This window comes from Heterocephalus glaber, unplaced genomic scaffold, assembly GCF_053883595.1.
Source record: "Heterocephalus glaber isolate CG9 unplaced genomic scaffold, H.glaber_assembly_v1.0 deba00000943, whole genome shotgun sequence".
NCBI lineage: Eukaryota > Metazoa > Chordata > Mammalia > Rodentia > Bathyergidae > Heterocephalus > Heterocephalus glaber.
Window position 1 is genome coordinate 5,727,493 of NW_028258175.1, and position 16,285 is coordinate 5,743,777.

Below are 16,285 nucleotides of genomic sequence, written 5' to 3' on the forward strand. Positions count from 1 at the left end.
CACAATCTCTGCTTTTATCTGAGAAATTATTTCTGATTTCATTTTTTTCCAGGTCCCCTTTCGTTGCCAGTTCAGGGAGTCCAGGTGGCTGAGTATCAGAGTGTTTCATCTCATTTCCCTTTGGAGTTGCTGTAGGTGATCTGCAAGTCTGGTTTTGAGGTTTGTTTCCGTGTCTTCTCATTTTGGGGTTGGGGATGTGCTGCTGGTGCCTATGCAGCTCACCTCCTCTGTGCTGGGAGTGGTGGTATGGTGGCCCTGAAGCCTCCCCCTCTGTGCTGGGAGCGGTGGTATAGCCCAGAAGCCTCCTCCTCTTTGCTGGGAGCAGTGGTATGACAGCCTGGAAGCCTCCTCCTCTGAACTAGAAGAGGTGGTACAGCGTCCCCAGGCCTTCGATCTTGAACTGTTCCCATAGACTTAATTTCTCTTTTTCTGAGGCTTCTGGTTTCTTGGACTGAGCAGCTACTGGGTTCTCTGGTTCTCCAGCACACACATGGTCACAGTGGACTCCCCTATGTCTGATTCTGTAAGCCTGCCTAATAAACCCTCTGAAATAATTCACACATATATATATAATATATATGATATATATCATATATATTATATATATATTATGTGTGTGTGTGTGTATTCTACTGAATTGGTTTCTCTAGAGAATCCTAAACAATACAAGCTCTCAATAGTTTTTTGTGCGTTTTCCAGAGAGAACATTATATTGTGCCAAATGATATTTTCTTCTTTCCTTTCTGACACGTATGTCTCGCTTTCCCCTTATCTTATTTCCACACTTAGAACTTTCTGAGAAATGTGAAATAAAGGAATGACAGCAGGGAAAGCTCCATTCCTGGGCTTTCCCCAGGTTTACCTCTTCCCCACTGTCTACCTTTTGACCTCACAGATGATTTTTCATCTCTCCTCAAACTAACTTTTGTAATTTATGTTTTCCTTGGACCCCTGTATAGTGTTCTTCCCAATATGCTCACACTGCTCATCTTATCTAGGATGATATTAAGTATTTGCTCTTTCCCTGTATAATATTGTTAAGTAATCTCTTCATTTTTTTTCAGAAGTTTATCTTCTTTATTGTCTATTTTATTGCTCTATTATTTCAAAAAGCAAATCATGGATGTATTTATCAATTACACTAAGTTTTCTCCTACTTTATTAATTCCTCCTTTTGCTAGCCTCCCCAACATATCTGCATTAGCATTACTTACTTGTATTTGTATTGCTTACTGATTAAGAATATGAATTCTAGAGTCAGGTGGCCAAGTTTGGATTCTACATTCATAATTGCAAACTATAATATTTGAATACATTATCTTATCTCTTTCTGCTTCAATTTCTTCTCTGAAAAATGAGAGTGATAATAATAGTTCCAATATTGTGGTATTGTTAGAATTAAATGAGTTAATTCACACACAGAACTGTGCCTACTATACCATGAGTATTCAACAAATATCTGCTGCTATCATGTGCAGCCATTTTTAAAGCTGCTTGAAGTAACAGTTCCATTAATTTATTCCAATTCCTCCTCATTAAAAATTTAAAGATTTTAAGGCTAAAAGTCTTTCTTTTAAGTACAATTTTGGCTACATTTTGTGTTTTACATTTAGTGTCATTATTGTTTTAAGTTTCTAAGTGGTCCATTATTAAGGTTTAAATTTCTTCCTTGACCTAGAACTATTTAGAAAAGCTTTCCCCCATATTCAAGTAGTTGCTTTGTTCTTCAGAACTTCTAAAATATCAGTTATGATCTTATTTATACTTATCCATTTGGGGGTAGAAGTATTTTTCATTTTCTAATGTCTCCCACAAGTCCTGGCATATAATTAATAGTAAAAAGTGCTTGGTGTGTGAGTGAACTAAAGAATGAATGTCATCTTGACAGAAAATAGAAGAAAGAGAAAAAAACATTACCAACTTTGTGACAGATATACCTCCTGGCTGGTCCACCTGGTGAAACCACTATCCATGGCCATAGCACATGGACCATTGATAAGGTCTCTTGAGGTAGCTTTCCAACTATCCACACCAATAACTAATCCATCTCCACTGAGAAGGAGTCAACAGGCCAAGTAACCTGACCACCCTTATGTGTACACTACAGAGCAGCTGGGAAGTCTTTGGAAGCTGGTGAGTTTCTGGGCAGGTAATTCACCCACAGGGCATGTTTCTGAAAAGTTGTGCAAGTCAAATTCCCCATTAACTAAAACACTTCAAAGAAAGAAGTAGGCCTGGCTATTTTAAGAAACAAACTACATCCTTTTGTGATACAAATAAACACCCCCTCATTTCTGTTTGGCAATTCAGGGTAAGATTAGCTTTTCTCAACGATAAGGCAACATTTACGGAGCTGCTGAAAACTGTACCAAGTCCTGTTTTCACACAAGTATCTGTAAGAGCCAACAACCCTGGACCTTTCATGGTTTATTTAATTACTCCTTCTCTCCAGGGTTTGAACACCTGCAGCCTGGAGCCCTCTGAACCCTTCTACAGACAGGATTTAGTGGGGCTACACAACAGGGTCTCAAATGCCAGAGGGCCAGGTGAGTAATGAAAATGTCAGGGGCAGGTAGGGAGATGGAAACATGGCCTGCTTAAAAGGGGGAAATGCTATTCAGCCCCAGCCAAGAATGAGAAAGAGGTCCCAAGCTCTATCTTTACCCACTCCTCCCTTATTAGATAGAAAGAAGCTCTGAAGGTCCCATGCCAGCTGTGTAGACAGAATAATGCCCACCACCCCAAATATATCCATGTCCTAATCCTTGGAATCTGTGACTGTTACTTTGCAGGGCAAACTGGACTTTGCAGAGGTGATTGAGGATGACGACATGGTGAAACTGGGTTGAATTATTGGTGTAGACCCAGTGTAACCATTCAGATCCTTACAAAGAGGGAGGCAGGAGGGTCGGCATCAGACAATGAGACCTGCTGGCAAAGCAGAGGGTGGAGTGATGCTATAGTGGAAGAGAACACAAGCCAAGGAGTGCAGGTGCCTCTGGAAGCTGGGAAAGGTGAGGATCTGTGTGTCCCCTAGAGTCTCTGCAAGGAATGCAGTCCTGCTGACACCTTGGTTTTAACCCCAGAAGACCCATTCTCAGAATCCTGGTCTCCAGAACTGCAATACATTATTGGCACCTATACTTGTTTGAATTTTTATAGCAGCATCAGGAAACTAATATACCAATCAATGATCAGAATACGTGATTGATCCCAGAAACAACAGATAAACTACTGGTAGTCAAAAACCCAGGAGACAGTTTCAAGGGCCCTCCCTTGGGTACCTGCCCCAAGAAAGAATTGAGACCCTAATTCTGCTTCACACTCTCCAAACTCTCCACTCTTAACGAAAAATATATTTATTGCATTCCAAAGAGGACTAAATAAAGTCATCAGATTACATGTCTGACAGACAAACATCCTTGGGGAACAGTTTTTGCCCCTAAATCCATATCAACCTGACGTAGAAATTCCAGAAGTAGCTACAGGTATCTTTGGTGGGAGAAATAACAAAGAGAAGAGCCCTTGGCATTTTCCTAGGGTTTCATCTCTCTTAGGATACCATAAACCTTCCAGCATTGGCGGGAGAGGTCCGTCATCTGCAGGAGTTATTGGTCAACTACCTGCACTTAGGTGGACCTTGGTTTGAACCTTTGTTTTACCCCTTACAGGGAATGATCAGAAGCTACACTGGATGTTTAAATGGTTTTTAAATGTATTATAGAAAAGACACATTGCCACTAGTGCCCCTCAAAATATTCTTCCTCCCTTCAAACATACTTATCCCATTGTTCTTGCCACTTTCTTTCTAAAGCAGTTCTGGAAGTCCTCTTTCATGAATTTATTTATGAGGTATAATAAAAAATGGCATAACTGCTGCTGCTGAGTGCCATGAAATGGAAAAGCAGGCTCATAAAGACATTAAGGTATGTTTTTGTCCACCTAATTTATCAGATCTGGCACTCTGCAATTTCTGGCTAGTCCCCAAAGTGATCATGATGATGCAAGGTAAACATCGGAATTGATTCAGGATATCAAAGCAGCCACTCCACAACAGTGCAATTAAAGACATTCACAAAAGGGACTTCTATAACTACTTCAGAAACTGGCAAGAATGTTGGGATAAGTGGGTTTGAAGCTAGGGGAGTATTTTGAGGTGGATTAATAGCAATGTATCTTTTACTTATTTTTACTGTATTTTAATCACATCTTATATAAGATGAAGGATTGACCCAGTTACTACACCTCTCTGAGCCTAACTTTCCTCCTCCAAAAATGGAAATAATAGCATTTAGTCCTATAGGGATGCTATGAAGATCAAATGAGAAAATGATTGGTGGGAAGGGGCGTCCGAGTTGGTGCCACCAGCATGAGATTTTGTTTTGCCATGGATGGAGAGGAGCTTTCTTTCCTCCTTGGTCAAAGCTGACCCGCAGACCTATCTGCATTCAGCTTAGTGCCCAGGATGAAGTGCAGCTCTGCTAACTGCTTCTGGGAACTGTCTCCACGATGGAATGCGGAAAGGTCTGGTCACCATTTCCACAAAGCTCCTGGCTTCACTGTCATTAAGAGTGAGTTATGTGGCCACGCTACTGGAGCCTCAAAGGGCTTTTCCGCTGGAGGTTTAACCTGAGCCTCATCACAACCCTCTGAGGAAGGTGCTGTGATCCTCATTCTATCAGCAGGGATGCTAATGCTCAGAAAGGTGCCGTTTGCCTGAGGTCCTTCCGCTTGTCAGTGGTGACGCTGAACCCAGGCTCCCTTCCTGTGGAGCCCACACTCCACTTGCACAGTGCATTTGTATTTGTCACTCACCGCACTGTTCCAGAAGAAATCCTCCCCTGCCTCCTCACCCCCGTCATTCAGTTATTTGCCAAATCCCACTGATTCTTCCTTCGCAACATCTTTTATACCATACCCTCCTGTACATTCCCCACTAATTCCACCTTAGCTGCCCTCAACGACTCAGAGATGGAGTTTTGAAAGGGAGCCTTAACTGATCTCCCCCGAGACTGATCAGCCTGCCTTGATATCTCATCTCTGTGAGCCAAAGTTTCCATAACCATAGAGGAGATAAGACTGGCAGTGTCACATAATTAAGAAATCTAAACACAACATCACGTGTGGATACACGGCCAAGGGCTCAGTACAAAGTACGCTCTCAAGGCAGGTTCATTTACTTTCCTCCACAGTGGAGAGGCCTGTGGTAGAGCCCTGCAGCCAAACTGCCTGGAACAGCAGCAACTGTTTCTTAGCTCTGTGACCTGGAAAGGCCCGTTGACCTTGCTGTGTCTCAATTTCCTAGTGTATAAAATAGAGATAATGAATGACAGTAGTTTTTCTCACAGAATCGTGAGAATTCGATGAGTTTATCTTAGCACAGTGTATGGGCACAATAAATGCCTAATAAATGTCAATGATACTCCCACCTACTTCTTCCACCCTACTGCACAGTCCTAGAAAATCTATCCTCTGAAGACCCAGCTTTTGTGCTGTTCCCCAGTCCAACACATTCACTGGCTGCCTGTTGCCTAAATTTGTGCTGTTCAACATTGTAACTACTTGCCACATGGGGCTTTGTAAATCTAAGTTAATTAAATAAAATTTAAAATTCAGTTCATTCTTGCTAGCTACATTTGAAGTGCTTAATAGCCCCATGTGCTAGAAGCTACCATACTGGACAGTGTAGATATGACATTTCCATCACTATGGAAGTCTGAGTGAACAGAAGTTGCCTAAAGAAAAGGCTCAAATACCTTAACCTGGCATCCATCCATGCTATAACCACTGTCTAACTTTACTTCTATATCGTCTCCCTCCACTGCCTCATACTCCTGCCAGGCCAGATGACTGTCCCTTTCTCTTAGGCATTTTGTACATTCTTGATTGTGCAAAATTGTTCCACAATGCCAGCAGTCCCTCACATGTAGTCTCAGATAAAATTTAAAGCAGAGAAGCTCAGTTCTTCAACCATCAGACTGAAAAGCAGAACAGAACAGAAGTGGCACATTCCACAGATGGTTCAGTTCAGAATTCCTGTGAGACAGAGGATGGTCCACTCATCTTTCTACCCTAATGCAGGGGCTGCAAACTCAAATGCCTGCAGAGGCAGCCCTTCTGACTAAGTGAAGCAAGCCTGGTGTGATGCGTGTCCTTCCAAGGGGTACTTAGCTCCACCCAAGAGTGGGCCTGGGTTCATGGGTCCAGTATGGCTAGGCAGGATGTTTGATAAAACTCTGTGGAGACCATCCAAACACATCTGCGTGTCACCAGTTTACAAGCTCTGTCCCAGATGGCCAGCCTACCTCAAATAGTTCTACCTCAGATGGCCAAACTACCTCAAATAGCTCCACCTCAGTTACATATATTGTAACTAATACATATCCCCAACCACAGAATGGGAATTAGACCACCCACCTCCCATGTGGTTGTGAAGATAAGATTCGTGTGTCTGGCTCATATCTAATTCTTAATAAAAATATGAATGAATGGGCAATGAATGAATCAGTGGTCACTCTCATACTCAGAAATAGCTCATCAGAGCTGAGTCAAGCAGAAGGCAACTGAGGCCACAGGCAGTGGGTCTATGACTGTGAATGTGTAGGCAGCTGCCCTACCACAGACCAGCTGCGTGGGTTCAGGGTCATTCCTAGCCCTGCTTGGCCAACTTTCAGTATGCAGTGAGAACTTCTTTCTAAAAGAGTGTAGCATGCATAGCATTTAAAAATTGAAACATTACAAAGGAGTACACAGTTGAGACTCACTGTTCTACTCCTTACCAGAGGAAACTATTCTTTCCTTTTGCTTGTGTAATTCTTTTGTAAAATCTAGAGTTATTCCCTCCACATGTGATCAATGCACACTTAAATGTATACAGTAAGCTTTCCATGCCAAAAGGTTCCATATCTGAGGAGGCTGCAAGCCAAGGATCAAAAATATTTGGAAAAAAATTCCACCTGTACCACGCCTGTGCAGACTTTCGTTCTTGTCATTATTCCCTCATCGATACAAAATAACAACTATTCACAGAGTGGCTACAGTGTGTTGGGTGCTATGAGTAATCCAGAGATGATTTAAAGTGTTCTGGAGGATGTATGTAGGCTACATACAAACACCATGCCACTTTATACAGGGGACTTGAGTATCTGCAGACTGTGGTATTTGAGAGGGTCCTTGAAACAATCTCTTGTGGATACCAAGGACAACTGTGTAAGAAATGAGATGGTCTCCATTTTCTTTTTGTTTTCTATTTCTCTTTTGTTACATCCATCTGATACCATGCATGCTATGCCACTGGTCATCAGCCCTGGCTACACACTATGGCTAACTGGGGAGCTTTTTGGGAAAAAAAATGCTCAGGTCTTATTCCCAGGGGCTCTGATTTAACAGTACTTGTGGGAAGAGGGGACAGTCACCAGTACATTCAAAACTCTTCCCAGGTGATCCAAAAGTGCTCAAGAGTAGAGCATTGCTACTCTGCGCATGCCTCCACTGCCTGCTTCGGTCCAAACGAATACATCTGAGAACCAGTTCCATCTCAATACGCAGAGAGCAATCCATCAAATGGCTCAGCTACTTTTGTTTATCCTGTTTCATAAGGAATTCTTAAAGTTCTCATGATTATCTCCTCCTCCTGTAAAAGAGAGAGCAAACTTCCACTGCTTACCATCAGCCAAACACTAAGAAGGGAAGACAATCATCTTGTAGTGGTCAGCAACCACAGGCCAGGTATGTTTCCGTGTATAACGTTACCAAATCTATTAAAGTAAACACGGTAAAGTAGTGTAAAGAATAGGCATCAGGAAAAAAAATCCTTGAAAAGAAAGGTTGTTCGCCCCCATCACTTTCTGCTGAAACAAGTCTGGGGGAGCCAGGCCCCTGGGCAGCAGCAGACAACACAGGGAGACCGGGGAGACTGGGCCCGCCCACATCCTCTCCTTCTCCGACGGGCCGTGAGGATGGGGCAGCAGACATCATGCCATGGCCAAGAGGGCTCATCAACCTCCTCTCGCTCACCAGCCATCTCCATCTCCAGAGCTCTGAGACCAAGAGAAAGCCCGGCCCCAGCACCGCAGTGTGATGGGCATCTCTTATTCCTGGTTGGAAGCTTCCATCTGCTGAGCTTGTCCTTCAGGAAACCACCTCAGCCACTGGCCCTATGGAGGACCTCCACCACAACGTGGATGTGGGAATGGGCAAGTGACTCAGGCCACCGGTTGAGAATCCACTTCAGGACTGTTCTGGAAATATTAGGAAAGAGGATAATTTTCCAGCAGAGGCGCTAACCTTCTAGTGAAGACGCCTGATTCTTCCATGTTTATCATCACAAAGAAAAGGATGTTCTGAGAATGAAGCCAAAACAGAGAAAAGCAGAGTCAACAGTGTCTGATAACCACATATGAGCACTTAGACCCAACCAGGCCTGAAGAACTCAACTGTTCTACATAAGCAAAACATTGCTCTTGTCCTGAGCCAATCTGGATTGTATTTGTCTCTTGTCACCAAAGAAATTCTGACTAATAAACCAGATGTAAGAAACTGGAGGATGGGCAGTGGAGGCTTCTATTTCTCCTGCATTTCGTGTGTTCTGATAAATCAACCTTTTTAATTTAAAAGCTTGGTAAGAAGAACACTCAACTCAATCAGCCCATGTTGATGAACTGAGAATTCCATCCTTTACTGTGTTTCTCCAGAGACTGAGCCCTCTTGTGCGCAGGAGTTTGCTCAGGTGAAAGAAAGTGCCAGCAGAAATGAGATGGGCACACCCAGCTCACCAAAGCAGCAGTGATCTACGCCATCTGCCACTGCCAGCCTCCTACCCTGCTGCTGAAGGAGACACCATGGGACCACAAGGCCATGCCCTTTCTTGCCACAATAACTTGCCACACCCACCAAACTGTGCCCCAAAGACGGGTGGCTTAAAGCCCAGAGATAAATTCATGCCAATTCCAGGTGCTCAGTTCACTTTGAAGATGCAAGCAGAAGTGAAACACTAGCAATAACTGCAAGATATGTGGCTAAGTAAATACTGAAGATTAAAGATTGCTGAACAAGTATTACCAAAAAAATAATCACCAAATCAGAAACAAAGTCGCGAAGATTACAGAGGCCATCTGTTGCTTTTGCCTGCCCAGCATTTGCTCCTTCTTCTAGTAACTGGAATGTTGACTTTTCCTTCAGGAGATCATCCTTCCTCCACTGTATGTAGTCCTTGTAGTACTTTTAGCCAAGATGCCCGGCTTCTCCCCTTACACGTGACCCAACATCAGTGCATCATACTCTCTGTGCCTGGAATGTGATTCTTGGGTGGGGAGATGCAAGGACTTCACTGGAGCTAATTAAACCCAGTGTCACCGTGCAAAGGTCATCCATTAGCTCCTGACACCAACCACTCCAGAGCCACTCTGGACCCTGTGCTTCCTAAGGCCTGGAACTGCATGTATGTTACCCTACCTCCTTCCTTTTGGTTTTTGTTCTTCAGACAACTTGAGTCCATTGCTCTAGTTTACAAATGATCAGAGTCCTGACCTGCTCTCATGCCACATTGATGTCAGGATCCTGTCCAGGACATCCCCATGCAATAGTTGTCAAGCTTCTCACTGCACTCTTTCAGGACAAGAATCTTTCACCTCCTAGGGATGCCTTTAATATTAACCGTTTTTCTTACATTGGCACAAATGTCAGGCTTCCTGGAAGGTCCCAATCCTGACCTCGGTGGCCTCTTCCTCCTTTTGCTGGCTCCTTCTCCTGCTGCTGCTGCTCTCCAAGCCCTTCCCCACTAGTGGTCCCCAACACTCTGTGAGGGGTGCTGGTCCCTTCCCCATGCACCCACGCCCAGGCCAGTTCCTCAGTCCCCTGGACTTAAGTAACTCTGTTCACATCCACCTTCAAATGTGTAACTCTGGGTCCACAGCTCTCCCTTGAGACCCACACCTGTGGGCCCCCCCCCGGGGACTACTGTGTAGACCTCAGCCTGAACACGCCCCAAACCGAGCTCGGCCTCTGCCTCCCTTCTGGGGATGCCCACTCCACTCACCCTGGGGGCCACTCTTCACTCCTCCCTCTCAGCCACCCACTTCTGTGCAGTCCCCCCCATTAATGACCACTCAGAACCAGCCCACTGCCCTCCCCAAAAGCAAGAACAAAACCAAAAAACAGTCCCTGCCTGTGGTCTGAAGTTTGCTTTTTGTTTATTTCCTATCATCCTCTAGATTTTAGATCCAATAGAATTTCCTCAGGGAGTCCTCCACCCACCAGTCCACGTGTAACCTGTTTACTGCATATCCCCATCTGACTTCTCTAACACATTTTGTTACTTTCAATAATAAAATGGGAGTAAGAAGGATACCTACCCATAGAGTTACTAGGAATAAATGTGACAACACAGCTAAAACATTACAGAAAAAAATAAACCTTAAAACAAAACCTGGCACATAGCACGTTCCCTGTAAATATTAGCCACTGTTATTATTGTTGTTTCCAGTCATCATCATCACCATCATCATCATCATCATGCGTTTCCTTCTCAGACTGGTCCCTCCAACACAGCAAAACAGCCACACACTTTGTTCGACAATATCCCCCTGGCATGGGCACCAATTAAAAGCTCAATAATGTTTAATTGGATGGCTGATTGGCTGAGATTTGAAGCCAATGACTATAACCAATGCTCCTCTCTTTCTCTCCGTCAACAACCCCCCCTTCAGCAACTACATATTTCCATTTCTTCCCAGTACATTTTGAGTAGAGAAGACAAAACCTTTTTATTATCATCCTAGGGGTAAAATCATAGTAAAAAGGTCCCCATGATGGATATGCTCCACTTGGAGTTTCTTTTTGTTGTTACTTCTTTCTTTTTTATTTAAATACACTTGGTTGAGGTGAGGGACCTAATTAGAGAAAAAAACTGGAAGGTAGTGGTTGCCTCTGGTTATGAATTTCAGGATTTCTTTTTATAATTCTGAATCCCCCTAATATTTTAATAGAATAAAGGAAATGTAAATGTTCCTATACCTCAACTTCATGAGGCATAGTTCAATACATGAAAAGACACTCATTTTAGATGTACAGTTCAACGTGTTTTGGCAGATATATTGCATCCATGTAATTACCACTACAATCAAGATACACAACACTGGCATCACCCCCACAGTTCCCTGCTGCCCTTTTACAATTAATCCTCCCCGCATCCCTAGTCCTTGGCAACCATGGCTTTCTGTTACTGTAGATTAATGGAGCCACAGAGGATGTGCTACTTTGTATCTGCCTTCTTGCACTTAGAGTAATGTTTTTGAGAGTCGTCCATGTACTTGTCAGCGTCAGTAGTTAGTTCATATTTACAGCTTAGTAACGTTCTGTTACATGGTTATGTCAAAGTTCACTTGTTTATTCAACTATTGATAGATGCACTACATTTCTCCAGTTCTGGGCTACTCTGAATAAAGCTGCTATGGGCCTTCGTTTGTCAGTCTTTGTGAAGATGTCTAATTTAACTCACTTGGGTGAATACATAGGAGTAGAACTGCTGTCTCAGTCACTAACTGTTCACCTTTGTGAGGAATGCCATTGTTTTCCAAAGTCGTTGGACCACTCTGTTTTTTCAAAGCAAAATAATCCAATACGTTACCTTTTCATTGTTTTTTATGTCCACAGGGTTTCTCAATAGAAAATAGAATTCACCCTTAACATGTTCACTTAAAAAACACTAGCAACTATGGAAAACTGTTACCACACCTAGAGTTACAGGTCTAATAAAATGGTACCAAGACCCCAGTGAGGTCCGGCACTCTAGAAGGGGAAGTGTCCCCTAGCTGTGAGGGGCCAGATGGAGGGAGGCACTTGAGGGCAGAAAAATCAAAATCTCCCTCCTCCAACCCTCTGCACATTTTTGCTACCATTTTTCATTGGCTTAACGTAATCAACCAGTGAGGGGGTCCAGCAGACACAGTCCCAAGGGTCTACTTTCTGGTACTCAGGGCAAAACAGAGCAGGGTGCAGAACGGTGCCATAGAGGAAATATCCAGTGGAGAGTAACAGCACGGCAGAGGAGGAGGAAAGAACAAAGAGAAGATCTGAAATGCTCCAGAGGACAGCACGTGAATCTTGGGTGACACAACCATGCTTTGACTATGATTATTACAACTACAACAATAACTATGACTGCTATTGCTATGACCCCTAATAGTATTAAAAATAACAATAACATCTAAGTACTTCATTGAGTGCTCAGTACATCCCAGGCACATGATAAGGGTTACAGAATTTCCTCACGTAACCCTCATAACAACCACAGAAAGGAACTTTATTGTTATTCCCCACTTTACACACAAGAAAAAAGGCTGGAGCCAGAGGTCTAGAAAACCTGCCCACAGGACTCCAGACCCTGAGCTGGGCAAACCCCAGCCCCTTGCTATCTCGGAGCTGAAGTGTTCCCCATGTAGTAAAAGCTTCGTTCCCCCGCATGGTGCTATTGGGAGGTGGTAGACTCTTTAAGAGGTCCTTGGAGTGTGGCCTTCGGGAGGACAGTGTGACCCCAGGCCCTTATCTGTCCCCTTTTGCTTTCTAGCTGTGAGGTGAACAGTTTCAATGCACCAGGCAATCCACCATGGCACGCTGCTACAGGCCCCAAGCAACAGGGCCACCCAATGACAGGCTGACATCTCTAACACTGTGAGCCAAATAAACCTCCAGAATTCTCTCAGGCATTGTTATAGCAGCGGTCAATAGCACAGCATGGCGTCCCTCAGGAGGCCCAGAGGCTCGAGTCCTGTCCGTTTCCAGGACTCACCCCAGCACGGCTATGTGCAAGTGTCCCTGGGCCTGGGTCTCCTCTGAGAGATGAAAATGTTACTTGTTTATCCTTCCCTTGGGACTACCAGGAGAATTTAACCCCAAACGACAATCTAGCAAATGTGTCTGGAGCCTCAGGGGCCCCAGGACACCCTGATCTCTACACCTGTCAACAGCCCTGCTAAGGGTGGTACTGATTCCTTCCCAATAAGTAACTCTGACCCAGAAAGAAGTCAGCCGCTCGCCCAAGATTCAAGAGCTAGTGGAAGGCAGGGGAGGGATCTGAACACAGATCTGTGTCCAAAGCCATACTCTGTCCTTCTAGGAAGAATAGGAAAGTTAAATAAGTACACACAAGGTGAGGGTTTATACCTTTGTGCCTTTACTCTTAGATCCACTTGTTATTTTTCTTCTGTGTATGAGTGAGTGTGTGTGTGTGTGTGTGTGTTGCGTGCTGCTGAGCATTGAACCCAGGGCTTCCACACTCAGCTCTATCTTCAGCCCTTTTTTATTTTTTATTTTGAGGCAGGGTCTCGCTAAGTTTCTAAGTTGCCCAGGCTGGGCTCAAACTGCCTCAACTTCCCAGAGTGCTGGGATCACAGGCGTGCACCACCACACCCCACTTAGATCCACTTTTTTTACACACAATTCAGTGTCTGTCTGTGTACAGCACACAAAACCCCAAAACTCCCAGGCAGCCAGCAACAAAGCACTTCGTTCCATCCTCAGAAGCACTGGCACCTGCGTCAGAGCCCAGGTCTGACCTGAGGCAAACTCCCACCCTTCCCCACATCCTTGCCTGCTTGTCCAGAAAGCATGTGTGCCTGGGAGCCTTGTGGGAGTCGACAGTGACCTCGACCTCAGGCGCCTCCACTGACTCCCCAAGAAGTCAGCAAGACCTAAATACAAACACACTCACTGCTGCAGTCTCCAAACTGAGCACTCCCGGCACATCTCAGTTCCCGTCCTCAGAGCAGCACTCATTCTCCACGCACTTCGAAATCTCTCTCGCTTTATGCTCTGCCGAAAGGTTCCAATTTTTCTGTCCTGGCATTGACACGATGTAGAAAGGCACATGTGAGCCATGAGGGCTCAAAAATAGCCTGGAACTTTTCAAGGAAGGGGCCTGTGGAGGATGACAGGCAGGCTATTCTGCATAACAAAGCACTCTGTACCCAGAGTCAGGCACAAGCCCACCCTTCCCCACATACGTACGCACACACAGACCTATCAATCACTCCCTGAAATATCATCCCCGTGGGAGGACGGGCAGAAAGCGCTATGATCAATGGAGCTTCCCAGAGGAACGGTGGGATGGACTCCATCCAGTTCAGTTGTGCCTGGAGCTGATCCGCGATGGGGTGGTGGTGGAGGTGATGAGGATCATGAGTGATGGTGACCATGATGACAACGGTGACAGCAACAAAGCAGTAACACCTGATTGCCTGGTGTGTGCCAGACTCTGTTCCACACTCTTTCCATAGGTTACTAACACTCATTCTAATTCTCACAACCCTGTGAGGAAGACACTAATATCACCATTTTACAGCTGAGGAAAATGGGGCCGGAGCAGTAACTCGACAGTAAGTGACAGCCAGGATCGGAACCCAGGCTATCCAGCTCCAGAGTCTTCACCTTTGCCCACTACACCTCTACCTCACACTCCCGTGAAAGAAGCAATTATTCCAGGTCCCCTTACATGACGGGGAGGGAACGTCTCTTAATCCTGCAAGTGTAGACAGAGACAAGGTACAGAGCCCTTTTCCCTGGCTTGAGACCCACACTAAGACAGCATTTATTGAACACTTATGATCTAGCAGGCCTTTCCCTGCATGAGTACGTGAGCCCCCTAGTGCCCTTTTAGGGTAGACTGCCTTATTCTCATCCATTTTCAAGGACAGGAAACTGAAGATCAGTGTGCTATTACTATTTATTTTTCTTTTGTGATACTAGGGATTGAGACCAAGGTCCTTCACACTGAGCTAAATCTCCAGCCCTTTAATAATTTTTTTTTTAATTTTGAGACAGGCTCTTGCTAAATCATTAAGTTGCTCAGGCTGGGCTTGAACTCACGACCTTCCTGCTTCAACTTCCCAGAGTGCTGGGACTATAGGTGTGCACGCTTGCCCCTCCAGCTACTCTCAGCTTCTCACAGATTCATTCTTCACCCGACTGCTGTGACCTGAGCGCTACACTGACCGCTACAGAATTAATCGCTCAGCCCTCCTTGCCTCCTAGTTTCCATCGGGTCAGTCCATGGGTGAGAACGACATTGAAGAGAAGCAGGGAAGCCATGGGGGTTTCTTTCCCCTCCTCTTCCTCTTCAGGAAGCAGCTGCATCCCTTCAGGCCCACGGTCTACCACACTATTCTCTCCTAGCTTCCTCCTCCCTACAGGTGGCTACAGCTTCTCCCTGCTTCAAATCCTGAGACACCACAACGTTTCTTACGTGTAATCCAAACCTTGCCCACACTGCCATAACCGATCCCTTAATGCCACTTTCTTCCTTGCAGTCACGGGAGCAGCTTCTGTTTCCTCCCAGCCCCTCACAAGCACAGACACTGAAGTGGAGAGGCTTGACTAGGATCACACAGTTGGTAAATGGCAGGCAGGTGGGCTTCACTCAATGTCCATTGTTCCAGGCACTCTATCATACGGCTTCCCTTGGAGCACAGCCCCAGCTCAAAGCCTCACAAAGGCAGAAGAGTAAATGAGTCAGGCAGGCGAGCACAGCACAGTAGAGAGTAGTGGGGACTGGGGCAATTCACAGAGAATACACGCCACTTACAGGTACTCGAATGTCAAAACAAGCACTGTAAGGCTCTGCACACCAACCAAAAAACACCTCTGCAACTTTTTCTCACATTTTCCCAGGAATTTCACCTCCCACTCGCCAAAAGCCTCCAGCTGCTAGGAATCATTCCTGATAGCATCCTAAACCTCATTCTTCCTCAATCTCATTCCACTCCCTTCCCACACAGGCTTTTAAGTCACTTCTCCACTTTTTGAAGGATCTAGGCAACAAAGATAATTAATTCTCTGAAGAGACCTACAGTTTTTTCTCTGCGTTTGCCAGCACTGGCAACAGGCCCTCCCTTGCCCTGATACAGGGAAGCTCTGCCACCCGCTCGTCATCTTCCGTCTCAGGGCTGGGAACCCGGCCAAGGTTGCCATCCGAAAGGAAGGATGGGAGAAGGAATATCTGAACTCACTGCCTGCAGTCTGGGGCAGAAAAGCCACAAGGGAGAGGGAGGAGGTGCCCTCCACGCCAGCGACCTTGACATGTAACCAGGCGCCAGTGCCGGAGAGGCAGCCTCCTCCCGGAGCTGCGGGGGAGCATCTTCCCGCAGGGGCTGCAGCCCGTCCTTGGGGTCAGGCCTCACCCAGCTTTAACACAGGAGGAAGCCGCTGCTGACACCGAAGGTAGCAGAGTTCATCATTTTTAAAGGTCCAGGTTTCTGTCTTTTCTTTCTCAAAATCACAAGCTTTGTCAACA

At 45.3% G+C, this 16,285-nt stretch overlaps 1 protein-coding gene across 5 annotated transcripts in view; it reads right to left on the reverse strand.

Annotated features, from left to right (window-relative positions):
- Nucleotides 1–16,285, reverse strand: part of Prkcb (protein kinase C beta) — a 312,724-nt gene that overhangs the window by 191,614 nt on the left and 104,825 nt on the right. The window contains exon 1 of one of the 5 annotated variants that reach the window (XM_021237328.2): nucleotides 13,709–13,825. The exons of the other annotated variants lie outside the window; for them this stretch is intronic. The gene's annotated coding sequence lies outside the window, so the exon portion shown is untranslated. Of the gene's footprint in view, nucleotides 1–13,708; nucleotides 13,826–16,285 lie in introns of those variants that run through there. 5 annotated transcript variants of the gene reach the window in all.